The sequence below is a fragment of the Lissotriton helveticus genome, chromosome 7, assembly GCF_964261635.1.
Source record: "Lissotriton helveticus chromosome 7, aLisHel1.1, whole genome shotgun sequence".
In the NCBI taxonomy this organism is placed as follows: domain Eukaryota; kingdom Metazoa; phylum Chordata; class Amphibia; order Caudata; family Salamandridae; genus Lissotriton; species Lissotriton helveticus.
In genome coordinates this window covers 58,890,885-58,906,273 of record NC_136068.1, presented here as the reverse complement: position 1 = coordinate 58,906,273, position 15,389 = coordinate 58,890,885, and positions in this window count along the sequence as shown.

Genomic DNA, 15,389 nt, shown 5'->3' with positions numbered 1-15,389 from the left:
TTTGTTCGAAAATATGCTGCTTTTTCGTACTTTTACTGTTAACTTCATGCGCCAACATTCACGCACAACTTAACTTAAAGCCGCCATTTTAGGTAAGCTTCGTACAATCTGCAAACACACATTCAAACATTCGCACTGCTGTTTGCTGCGTTTTCGTGTTTACAACTTCTTTAAAACGTCAGTATGTGCTTCACACAAACAGTATTCCACGCGCTTCACAAATACAGCATGTCACACACTTCACACATACAGCATAACAAGTGCTTTACACATACAGCATAGCACGCGTTCCATACATACAGCATGCCCCACTTACCAGTCAAACTAGACTTCTGTAGAAAGCGTCTGCATGTTCTGCTCCTTCACACAGGTTGCAACACGCGAAGCTCCGTTAGCTCACAAGAAATGAAACACTGCCACACGCTCTATCCCCCGCCCATGTCACAGGCAAAGTTCTCAGCACGCATGCTCAGTGCGTAAGCGTGTGTGCACAAGCAGCTTGCAGTTTCGCTTTCAGCTTGCTTTTTAGGTCGAGCCTAGACGTGCAAGCTGCTTGTTTTATTTTTTAGCCATACATATATAATCGTAATGTTAACGTTAACAATTAAACTTGAGTAAAGAATGTAACTTGCTAAAATCAGAATGCAAAAACGTCCGACTGCGCTCATTATAAACAATTATTTTACCGAGTACATTTCAATGATACGTCAGAAAACTGCCTTTAAATTAACACGCTTTCAGGGTACAATCCCAATGCACTCTGTAGTTTGCTACAAAGCCCTCTCTTTGTACTTCGAATTATAACTACGCTAACTATAGCCAGCTACAATCATTACTCCGAAGGCTACCTTTCATTTAGCACGCTTGCTTATTTGCTAACATGCCCCAACTGCGCTCATCATGAAAAAATATTTTAAGAACTACGTTTAAATTAAAAGTCGGAGAGTTGCCTTTCAATTAATACGCTTACTTATTTGCTAACATGCCCCGATTGCGCTCATCAGGAACAATTATTTTACCGAGTACAATTGAATAAAATGTCAGAAGGCTGCCTTTAAATTAACACGCTTTCAGGCTACAATCCCAATGCACTCTGTAATTTGCTAGAAAGCCCTTTCTTTGTACCACAAATTATAACAACGCTAACTATTGCCAGCTACAATAATTATTACAAAGGCTGCCTTTCATTTAGCACGCTTGCATAGTTGCTGACATGCTTCAACTGTGCTCATCAAGAAAAAATATTGTAAGAACTACATTTCAATTAAAAGTCAGAGAGATGCCTTTCAATTAACACGCGTACTTATTTGCTAGCATACCCCAACTACGCTCGTCAATAAAACATTTTTACAGAGTATATTTGCATTAAGCGTCAGAAGGCTGCCTTTAAATTAACACGCTTTCAGGATACAATCCCAATGCACTCTGTAGTTTGCTAGAAAGCCCTTTCTTTGTACCTCAAATTATAACTACGCTAACTATGGCTAGCTACAATAATTATTACGAAGGTTACCTTTCATTTAGCACGCTTGCTTAGTTGCTGACATGCTTCAACTGCGCTCATCAACAAAAAATGTTTTACAAACTACATTTAAATTAAAAGTCAAAAGGTGGCCTTTCAATTAACAAGCTTACTTTTTCAATAGCATGCCCTGATTGCACTCGTCACTAATAATTATTTTACAGAGTACATTTGAATTAAACGTCAGAAGGCTGCCTTTATATTAACACGCTTAATTATTTGCTAACATACCTCAACTTCGCCCATCAAGAATAATTATTTTAACAGCTAAGTTTGCATTAAAATTCAACAACAGCCACAAACAACGTCTTCTTTTTGTGTTTCAAAATTTACTACGCATGTGTTACAAGTACGCAACAACGCTACTTTACTGCTTTATTGCAGAAGCCCATAGCTTTGTTTATAGAACACCACTCTGCATAATCATTTGATAGTTGTCTCGGTGCTAGTAAGCAACCCTCGTAGCGCATTCATGTATTAAGCTGCAATTTTTGGGCACTTTACATTTTCAGCAAGTGTTTTGCATTAAACACGATGCTTGTTTAAGAAGAAACAGTAACAACATACCTTAGTTTACTAGTAGTAGTGTACTTTTATTAAAATGCAATCTAAAAACAATTGCATATTCGCTTACTTATACAATATAGCTACTATTTATCAGCCTCTATCTATTGCCCTCACTCTATCTATAAATCTCTTCATCTATCGCCCTTAATGTATTTAGCTATCTATCTATCTATCTATCTATCTATCTATCTATCTATCTATCTATCTATCTATCTATCTATCTATCTATCTATCTATCTATCTATCTATCTATTTATAACTTTTAGTCTATCTATCTATAGCTTTCTCTCTATCTATCTATTGTCCTCACTTTATATATATATCTATCTATCTATTGGCCTCACTCTAGTACCTCACTATACCTATCTATCGTCCTTACTCTATCTATCAGCCTCACTCTATATATCTATTGCCTTCACATTGTCTATCTGTCTATCTATCTAACGCCCTCACTCAATCTGTCTACTTTTGTACTCACTCTACCGTTATCACTCTATTTATCAATCACTTTTACTGTAGCTATCTGTCTAGCTATAAGTACTTTACTTCTTTATTGCACAATCCCATTACTTTGCTTATATAACACCACTCTACATAATCCTTTTATAATTATCTCAGTGCTAGTAAGCACACCCCTTGTAGCGCTTTCATGGATTAAACTACAATGTTTTTTCTATTTCAATTTTTAGAAAGTGTTTTGCATCAAACAACATGTTTATGAACAAAGACTAAAAGCATACCTTAGTTTACTAGTAGTGGTATACTTTTATTAAAATGCAATCTAAAAACAATTGCACATTAGCCTATTTGTGCAGTATTCTTTATATCTATTCACCTCTATCTATTGCTCTCACTCTATGTATCTATCTAACTACCTATTTATCTATCTTTCTATCTATCTATCCATCTATCCATCTATCTATCAATTGCACTCACTCTACTTAGATATTGCCCTCACTATATCTACCTATTGCCCTCACTCTATCTATAAATATATCTATATATTCGCCCTCACTGTATCTACTTATTTATTTATCTATCTATCTAATTATCTATCTATCTATTTATGTATCTATCTATCTATACCTTTTGCTCTATCTATCTATAGCCTTCACTCTATCTATCTATTGCCTTCACTTTATATATGTATCTATCTATCTATCGCCCTCACTCTATCGCTTCACTTAACGTATCTATTCTCCTCACTCTATATATCGCCTTCACTCTATTTATCTATCGCCTTCGCATTATCTATCTATCTATGTATCTATTGCCCTCATTCAATCTGTCTACGTTGGCACTCACTCTACCGCCATCGCTCTATTCATCAATCACTCTTACTGTATCTATCTGTCTAGCTACAACTACTTTACTGCTTTATTGCAAACTGCCATATCTTTAGCTTCTATAAGACTACTCTGCATAATCATTTAAATGTTTATCTATTGTCCTCACTCTATCTGTCTCCCTCACTCAATCTGTCTACCTTTCGCACTCAATCTACCGCCATCACTCTATTTATCAATCTCTATTACAGTAGCTATCTGTCTAACTGTAACTACTTTACTGCTTTAATGCAAATAACACATAGCTTTCAATTCTATAACTCTACTCTGTGTAATTCTTTAATAGTTGTCTGGGTGCTAGTACGCATACCCCTCATGCCACTTTCATAGAGAAGTGTGGCTCAATGGTTAGAGTGGCAGACCCTGATGCAGTAGTCTGGCCGGGACCAGGGTTCAATTCCCGCCTCGGCGGGTCTCGGGCTCAATTTCCTCGGACCTGATCATTCTCGCCTCGGTGCCTATTCTAATCATGTGTCCCACTCTGCACCTCTGGGCAATAGCTTGCTTAATCTCTACAACAGCCCCAACAACGCTGAGGATGCCTGACTTCACCTTGGGGGTGCCCAGGAGTGGGCTCCTCACAGGGAAAGGCCAGGAAGGGTTCCTCGGCGGTATTCGTACAAGCGCCGAGATGCCTACGGGTAGTCGTGCGCTATACAAGTGCGTAATCATTTCATCATCATATACTAAGCTACAATGTTTTTGCACTTTCAGTTCTAAGCAAATGTTTTGCATCAAACAAAATGCATGTTTGAGACAGTAGACTGAGAACATACCTTAGTTTACTGCTACCGGTATAGTTTTATTAAAATGCAATCTAAAAGCAATTGCCATTCGCCTATTTGTGCAGTCTTCCTTCTATGTCTCATCCTCTATCTATTACTCTCTTTCTATATATCTATCTAACCATCTAACTACTTAACTATCTATCTATTTATCTATCTATCTGTCTATCTATCTATCTATCTATCTATCTATCAATCACTCTCACTCTATCTATCTATTGCCCTCACTTTATTCACTCTATCTATCGCCCTCACTCTATAAATCTATTACCTTCACATTATCTATCTGTCTATCTATCTATCGCCTCATTCAATTTGTCTACCTTTGCACTCACTGTACTGCCATCACTCTATTTATCAATTGCTCTTATTCGCTATTTGGGCAGTCTTTTTTCTATCTCTTGTCCTCTATCTATTACTCTCATTCTATATATCTATCTAACTCCCTATCTATCTATCTATCTATCTATCTATCTATCTATCTATCTATCTATCTATCTATCTATCTATCTATCTATCTATCTATCTATCTATCTATCTATCTATCTATCTATCTATCTATCTATCTATCTGTCTGTCTGTCTATCTATCTATCTATCTATCAATCACTCTCTCTCTATCTATGTATTGCCCTCACTATATTCACTCTATCCTTCCCCCTCACCCTATATATCTATCACCTGCACATTATTTATCTGTCTATCTATCTATTGCCCTCATTCAATCTGTCTACCTTTGTACTCACTATACCGCTATCACTATATTTATCAATTGCTCTTACTGTACTTATCTGTCTAGCTATAACTACTTTACTGCTTACTTGCAAAAGCCTATAGCTTTGTCTTCTATAACATTATTCTGCAAAATCTTTAATAGCTTTCTCAGTGCTAGTAGGCAAACATCTCGTAATGCTTTCATGTATTAAGCTACAATGTTTTTGCACTTTAACTTTTCAGCGAGTGTTAGCATGCAGCTATTTCTTACTAAATGTTATTTCACTAACGATAGTTACTTTCCTAATTTTGCATAAATGAACAGTATTGCGTTTACTTACATACATAGGGCCCGATTCACAGAACTAACTAAAGACAAAATCCTAAACTTACTACTTTTGGTATTCACAGAAGTTAGGATTTTGTCTTAAGTTTGTCTTAAGACAGACTTAAGACAGACTTAAGAAAAAATCCTAACTTAAGTTTGTCTTAAGTCTGTCTTAAGACAAACTTAAGGCAAAATCCTAACTTCTGTGAATACCAAAAGTAGTAAGTTTAGGATTTTGTCTTAAGTTAGTTCTGTGAATCGGGCCCATACTCATTGCTGATAACAAATAGAATCTAGACATTTTTTAAGTTTACATATTTACTGCATACTGTACACTTTATGATTAATTGCACAACATAGTGACACTTTTTTGATTTACAAAGTAATGCATGCTTACTTATATAGACGTACATACTAATCATTGCAACCCACTAACAAAATAATTAATTACAATCTTCACATGCAACAACTCTACTATTACTACCATACACACAAACACTATGTATAAGAAAGTGTAATATGTCAAAGTACCTTGTCAAAATGCATTACATATATTGCTGTCTAATTTACAAAACATTATTTAAATGAATACTTAAACCTAAAAAATGTATACATCTTTGTTTTTTATTACAGGTTATAAAAAAGAAGAAGCTAACAGTAAGGTAATATAATTACTGTTATGATACATCAATGTCACTTACAAGTCATTGTATATATACATTGTTAAGTTGCTTACTATTGCATGTTACTCATAGATTATAACAGACACTACCAGTAAAATATTACTATTTATTGAAAAATACAACATAACATTACTATACTGTCTACATAACTATACAATTACTAACCTTAGTAATAAGATATTACTTTCTATTGAAAATTACAACATAACATTAAGATATTGTATACATAACTATACCATTTACAAAATTACATATAAAGAATAGGAAAATACACTTAGCTAGAACAATTAGATAGTAATTTTTTAATACAGTGTCATATATAAACATATATAAATGCATAACTTCATACAAGCTCAATACCATCAAGCACATGAAAAAATTTCACCAAATTCCAGAGGCAAACAATGCTTACCAAATAGTGTATTTGCTATTATTCATAACTACACTAAACTAGCATATATATGGGATGCAGGAGATTTGCATTATATAATGGACCGTGGAGATGCATTGTATATACAAATGCATTCCATTAACAAACAAAATGTTATGCATCCTGATGAACTGCCAAAATATATTACACATGGGAATGATATATATTCAATTCAACTTAGACAACCATACTATGGTAATATATTTAAACGGTTCGATTTGTCATATCCAGACATACAAGAAGCATTAAATCTATCAATAACACATTCTGGAGTCTTACTTTGCATAGATGTTTATGTCATTTCTATATTTAAAAATGAAGATAAATATTTTATTTTCGATTCACATAGTCGAGATTTATTTATTTATTTATTTTATAGCACTTATAAGGCGCGCAGCTACCCACAAAGGGTTTCCCGGCGCCGGACTAGCAAAGCACATGACACAACTAAAGAGAAAGCAATCGGCAGGCAATTATTTGTTGAACAACCAGGTTTTTACGCTTTTCCTGAAACTTGTATAGTTTTCTTCCTTGCGTATATGGATGGGCAATGTGTTCCAGAGAGTTGGACCCAGATATGAGAAGGATCTCCCGCCCATTCTAGCCCGTTTGTACCTCGGCACCGCGAAGTTCGCTGCTGTACATGAACGGAGGCTGCGATTGGGGAGGTAAGGCTTGGCAAGGTCTTGTAGATACTTGGGGGCAGTACCAGCTTTGATTTTAAACAAATAATTCAGGGTTTTAAAGCGAATCCGGTTTTCAACCCTGAGCCAATGCAGGTCCCTGAGATGTTTGGTGATCCTGGCGTATCTAGGGATTCTGCAAAGCAGTCTGGCAGCAGCATTTTGCACGAGTTGCAAGCGTCTTATTACTGCTTTGTTTGAGCCCAGGTACAAGATGTTACCGTAGTCAAGCCAAGATGTAACTAAGGCATTGACTACGGTCTTCTGGGTGGTAGTTGGTAACATCCAGACAATTTTGCGTAGCCATCTAAGAATGGTGAAGCATATGCCTGCCACTTTATTGGCTTGCTGTGTCATAGATAAACTGTCATCTATGATGACCCCAAGGTTTCTGACCTGGGAAGCTGGTGGCGGGAGCTTACCTAACGACGTCGGCCAATGGGGATCACTCCAAAGATCTTTACTATTCCCTAGGAGGAGGATCTCGGTTTTCTCCCCATTTAGTTTAAGTTGGTTAGCCGACATCCAACTAAATATTTCATGAAGGCCTATTTTTAGTGCAGATGGAGCAGACGGGTCAGATTTAGAGAGTGAAAACAGAATTTGGGAGTCGTCTGCATAGGTCATTAAGGCAAGACCATATTTTCTGCAAGGTTGGCAAGTGGTCGCAGGTACAAGTTAAAAAATAGAGGAGATAATACTGGGATGCCACATCCAAATGGCAAATCTATAGTAATGCAAAAAAATAATTTTCAAGATGTACTACATTATCTTTGCAATTTAGCAAATTACATAAAACCGTTTGATGCAGTAGATGTACAATTTGAATTAACACCAATAGATGTTAACAAAATACAAACACAAACATTTCAACTAGCTTTACAAAAAGACCAACAAATTACAAAACATAACACTACATTTTTTGTACATAACACAAACATTTTAACACAAGGAAATAACAATAGTAGCAAAACTGAACAAGCAACAATATTTAAGTTACAAGGAATACAGACTAATATTACTACATACACACAAGTAGAAAGCTCAATATTAAATACACTACCTGAAACTGTTACAAAAAAACAAACACATAAGAAAAGACATAACACAAATAAAAAAAATTATAAAGTTCATAAAAAAACTAAAAGTTAGAAGAAAATGTTGCGCAACAGTAAATGACAAATATAGACAAGCAAACATATGCAAGTATACTCACCACAAACTTACCATTTACTGAACAAATACACATTGATAAAATATGTGACCAGAAAGTACCTAAAAAAAACAGTAGAAAAAATAGAACTATACAGAAATTATTAACAACAACTACACAAACAGATATTAACAATCAGAAAGCAAAAAAGGTTATTAGAAAAAACATGATAGTGATGCAATAGAACAATCTGCACTATCCAAATTTGATACAACTGAAACTAGCATTCTTAATAGTAAACATACAAATATTGACATGGTAATAGAAGTTAATTTTAATTGTAATGTAATACATACACAATTAGAAGAAAACAAAATAGATAATATATGTATTTGCAATATTGTATTTGCTATTATTTATAGTAAAAGTACAAATACTGAAAAATGGACTACAGAAGATATGCATAATATAATGCTACTTAGCAAAACAATGTATATAGATATGATAACTTTCTATAACAAACAAAACATAAACATTGAAGATGTACCTAATTATATTGAGCACAATAATAAAATATTTTCAATCCAAATGAAAAAGCAACAGTTGCATAACATGTTTAAAAAGGATACATTAGAAGTAAACATAACATTAACTGTGAAAAGTGCTGTAACTATACATGACTGTATAATAATAGTTCTAAATTCATTTTTAATTGTTATTATTAAACGTAATGCCAACTATTGCATTTATTATTCAGATGCAGTACAAATTAAGCAAAAAATGTGTACTAATCGCATACCAATAGATATAGACATAAACACATATACAACTTTTATGCAATATATGACAATACTAACACATAAAATGCTAGCCCTTAATGATGATTTAATAGTACTCAATATAATACCTTTCACTGTAACTGAAATTCTTAAATCTTCATTTAAAAGAACACAAAAAAGATGTAATTTAAAAAAAAGGAAAAGCGCTAACCAAATGCTTATACGTTATAGTGAACATTAACATGTTCACCTATAGCTGTTCAGCCTGCAGATATTACAAATGTTATTCCAAACATAGAAAATGATATCAATATGCAAATAAATAACAACATTCAAAATAGCATAATGCCAAATATAGTAATTAATAGCTCACAAACTAAAGCATCTGTTGAAAGCAATGTAAACCAAACTCTTACTGCAATTGAGAATATTAATACAGGTAGATTACAAAATATAGATGCAAATATGTTACAAATATTATCTATAATAGATGCTTTTCATAATGAAATACAGTATGGGCCAGAATATATATGTACTATTTGTAATGAAATGTGGCATAAACAGACAGTTAAAGATATAAATAATATTAACAAACAAAAAAAACGTTCTTGTTATGTAACATTAGTGATTATCAAACAAATGATATATGTAATACATGCTATCAATACATAATAAAAAAATACCACAACGTTCAGTTTACAATGGGATGAGTTTCCCTAATATACCATCTGAACTCTATTTGCATAATTTAGAGGAAAGATTAATATCTCCAAGAATACCTTTTTTTACAAATTAGAACATTGCCACATGGATTTCAAAAAGCATAACCAGGTGCTGTTGTTAATGTTCCAGCTGATGTTATGACAACTATTACAATATTGCCAAGACAAATAAGTGATAATATGACAATTCCAATTAAATTAAAGAGAAAGTTACATTATAAATCATACACACATTTTGAAAATGTAAGGCCTAATAAAGTAAAAAAATGCAGCTTCATTTTTAGCTTGTGATAGTGATTTGTTTAACGATTATGTAATAACCATAAATCCAGATTGGGAATACACACCATATCAAGAAACTAGTAATAGAAATACATCTGAAGCGAATAGTACTTCAAGTAGTTCAGATGACATACCTGTAGGTAATTTAGATACATTGTTAACAAATGAAACAATTTCAACAGATAACATTAATGTATTAAATGTAGCTCCTGCTGAACATAATACACCACGTGGATTATATGAAGATAAAGATTCAGAATATTTAGCATTCCCAACAATTTTTTGTGGAAAACGCAGAACAGATAATAAAGATAGACACAAAGCAGTACATTATAGTTCTATATGTAAATGGGAATTGAGAAGTTATGACAAAAGATTAGCTAATTGTATAACAAATCTGTTTTTTAAATTAAAAAAATTGCAAATTAAACAAATACAAGACAAAATTTTATATCACTCAGAAAGTATTTTACTAATGGCAAACTTATTATAGTGAAAGATATAAAAGACAACTTACAAAGCATATTACAATACAATGAAGGTTACAAAATATTAAAAACAGTACAGAGTTCTCCTCCTTACTGGGAAAATTGCAAGAAAGATTTGTTTGCAATGATAAGACAACTAGGTATTCCGACTTCTTTTCTAACTTTATCAGCAGCAGAAACAAAATGGTACCATTTAATTAATATACTGTTACGTATAAAAAATAAAAAAGAATGTACCAGAGAAGAATTTAAAAGTATGTCATGGGAAACAAAATGTAGTTTAATACAGCAAGACCCAATAACATGTGCACGCCACTTTGATTATCAAGTAAGGAAATTATTTAATTGCATTTTACTACACAAAACTAATCCAATAGGTAAAGTAACAGATTACTTTTACAGAGTTGAATTTCAACAGAGAGGATCACCACACATATATGCATTGCTATGGATTAATAATGCACCACAATATAGCATAGACAAAGACGACAAAGTTATTAATTTTATTAACAAACACATACCATGTAAAAAAAAACAGAAGACACATCTTTAGACTGTTTACTGCCATTACAAAAACATGGTCATACAAAAAATTGCCGCATTAAGCATCAAAGAACATGCAAATATCAATTCCCAAGATATCCTATGGCATGTACAATGATATTAAAGCCATTACAATTAGAAAACACATATATTATATTCAAACAACACATAGATGTTATTCATTCAACAATGAATACAGAGCAATTTGCAAATTACACATATGAAGAGTTTTTACAGCAAATGCAATTGACTGAAGAACAATATATAACATGCATACAATTACAAATAGGCAAAACAACTATTGTTTTGAAAAGGACACCAGCTGAATGTTTTATTAATAATTACAATAAAATAATTTTACAAGCATGACAAGCTAACATAGATATACAGTATGTTCTAGATGCATATGCTTGTGCTGTATATATTGTATCATATATTAGAAAATCTCAGCGTGGACTAAGTAAAATAATAGCACAAGCTTCAAAAGAAGTTGGTATTAATGTGAACCTTAAAGAACAATTAAAGTACATTGGCAATACATTTTTAAATTGTACTGAAATTAGTGCACAAGAAGCCGCTTACCTTATATTGCAAATACCATTAGGGAAAAGTTCAAGATCATTTGTATTTATCAATACAAGTATGCCAGAGAAACGAACATACTTAATGAAAGACATCAATACAATTAATATACTGCCAGAAACATCAACAGAAGTACAATTTGACAATGTAGTTAGCAAGTACAGTAAACGGCCCATTACATTTGAAAAATGTACATTAGCTGATATGCATCTAAATTTAATACTGAACAAAAAACTAACAACAAAAAAGTGCAAAGTACTTATGATAACTTACTTTTAGAAACTAATTTTTATAGCTCAGATGACGACGAACTTGAAATAGATAAATTAGCTACTAACTTAGACAACAAAATATGCACTCAACGTAAAAAAAACTAAAGTATACGCTGTTGTAGATTCAATAAGATTAATGACCCTGAAAATTATTGCAGAGAATTATTAATGGTTTACCACCCATGGAGAATAGAGACTAATATAATTTCACAAAAAAGTACATACTATGAAAGATACTTACAAGTACAAACAGAAGTAGACACAAACTATTACTTATATAATAAGAAACCATAATGCTTAATGATGAAGAAACACATAATGATGATAATATGCTAATACCACCAGCATCACCTACAACAGCAATATCAATAAATGATCAAGAAATAAGCACACATGAGTATCAAAAAGATGCAGCATATGACTTAGCACTAGATTTAGGAATTGAAACTACTGCAGAAGAGGAATTATTAGTAAACAATATATTACCACAAGAAGAATATAATAGTATTATGCAAAATTTAACAACTGAACAACTACATTTTTTATATCATCATTTGAATTGGCTAAAAACAAAAACGACATCTTTCTTTACTTTTTGTACTGGTGGTGCAGGAGTAGGCAAAAGTTTTCTGATAACTGCACTTCATCAAACATTACTACGATACTACAATACTAAAGCAGAAGAAAATCCTGACAACATTTACATATTACTTACAGCACCAACAGGAAAAGCAGCACATAATATAAATGGGCAAACATTACATAGTACATTTAAAAATCCAGTCTCTCAAACTTTAACGTATAAGCAATTAACACATGAAAACAGAGCCGCATTACAAAGTAAATTAATGCATTTAAAAGTACTAATAATAGATGAAATATCAATGGTGGGAACAAATATGTTCACTTTTATACACAATAGAATGCAAGAAATAAAAGCATCTAATGAACCTTTTGGAGGAATATCTATAATAGCATTTGGAGACTTTTACCAATTAAAACCAGTTTTTGATACATATATATTTGAAAACTCAAAGCATATGTATGGACCATTAAGTACAAACTTATGGCAGACACATTTTAAATTATATGAACTCACAAAAATTATGAGACAGATTAATGATTTACCATTTGCACAAATGCTTAATAGACTAAGAATAGGTGGGAAAACAAGCACTGATGTGCAAACCTTAAAATCTTACGAAATAGAACCAGAGTCAAATTTAATACAATCTATATAATATATAATGGCTACTAACAACATAGTAAATGAAATAAATAACAATGTTTTAATGCAACACATAAAGAACTACCCAATGTATACTACAGTAGCTATAGATACAGTAGCAGGGGACCTAAGTGCAGAAGTAAAAGAAACGATATTACAAAAATTACCTACGAACACAACACAATCAATGGGCTTGACAAAGATATTAAATATTGCCATTAGATTACGTTATGATCTAACTTCTAATATTAATGTAAATGATGGTTTAACTAATGGTGCAACAGGTATAGTTGAATATGTAGATACTACAAATGATATTCCAATTGTTGTTTGCGTACATTTTGACAATCACAAAATAGGCACACAAACAAGACAACAAAACAAACACCTGTACAATGCAACTATTTCTCATACTTGGACACCAATACTACCAATTTCTCGACATTTCCAATACAGTAAGAAATTTATAACAATAATACGGAAACAATTTCCATTACGGCAATCATCTGCATGCACTATACATAGAACGCAAGGTGAAACAATAGAACCATTATATATACATTTTAATAACAGCAAAACACATCACTTAAATTATGTAGCAATCAGCAGAGCAAAGTCTTTAAAAACATATATATAAAAAACTTTAATGAAAGCAAAATATTAACACACTTTAAAGTCCACGAAGAAATGTTTCGCTTAAGAACATATATGTTGTTACAAATATCTATAACACAAAGACATCAATATGAGAAAGGTTTCACACTTATAGCACATAACATAAGATCACTGCAAAAACATTTCAAAGCAATGCAAGCTGATACTAATATATTAAATGCTAACGTGTTATGTCTAACTGAAATAAATATTACATACAAAGCACCTTTCGAAACATACAGTATTGATCATTATAATTGTATGTTATTTGACAAATTTTATAACAAACATACAAAACATGGAATAGCTATATATTGCAACAAACAACATGTAATACATCCTATATTTACAACAGAACAACAAATTGACATTTAGCGATTCACACAAACAATCAACAACATACAATATCTTATAGTGATTATATACAAGCCACCCAAAGTTGCAATACAAGCATTGTTAACAATTTTAAATACAACATTAAATGCATATCCACAACATAAATATGTCATCATGGGTGATTTTAATACTGATCTACAACAAGCAACACACAATAGCAAATTGCTAATAAGTTACATGCAAACACATTTTAATTGCGAACAGAAAATAAACACACCTACAACAGATTACAACTCTTTACTAGACCACATTTTTACAAATGCACATCTTACAAATTACGGCACATTAGAATCATATTACAGTGATCACAAACCAATATGGATAGCTATTTGAATAAATGCATTAGATTTTTACTTTGAAAATTATTCATTTTGCATAATTGATTATAATTTTCTTAATTACTGCATTATTGTTTACAGATGATTTCCATTGAAGAATTGAAAAACAGCAAACAAGCCGATACAAATCCATACCAAAAAGCACTACGTATCAACATCATTAGACGTTCAACAAAGACTTATTATCGAAATGCAAAACAAGAAAATAGAGTTTTATTCCATATGGCTTTAGCAGATGAAACTGGCAGTATAAAAGCAACATGTTATGATGAAGAGTACTGTATGCAAACAAAAGAACAAAATGGAATGACAATACGCAATTATCTTTACAAAAATGGTAACAAAACAAAACAAACAAAGATTGCAAGAATGCCACCACTTACAATTTCAGCAAGTATTATCCAGGAGGCTGAACATATTTTACAGCCACCGGCACCACCTGTGTCTCCAATAAAGGCTGTACGAGGATCAACTGTGAAAACAGTACTGAGTGTCTCAGGGACAATAACAGAGGTAAGCTGCATTCCATTGCTTTTTCATCTACTGCCATTTGACTACCTTTCTTCCCTACTGAATTTTACAACTGTATAGCTATAACAAATTGTCTCTATTGAAATGTACTTTACAATTTTTGTGCTATCGATTTTGATACATAACTTACACCATTCCGATAATCATATTCAAGGAACTATTTTATAATGTTTAGTATAACTTCAAGAACAATATTTGTTTAAATATGAACTCAACATCCTATAGCATAAAGAAAACAGCGATTAATTACCAATACAACGTAAGTAAAAAGCTTTATATATGTTACTATTTGCAAAATAAAGCTACGTACAATGCAAGTCACTTAAAAACTGCATTTACTTGTTTCAAAGAAGTACTTGTACAA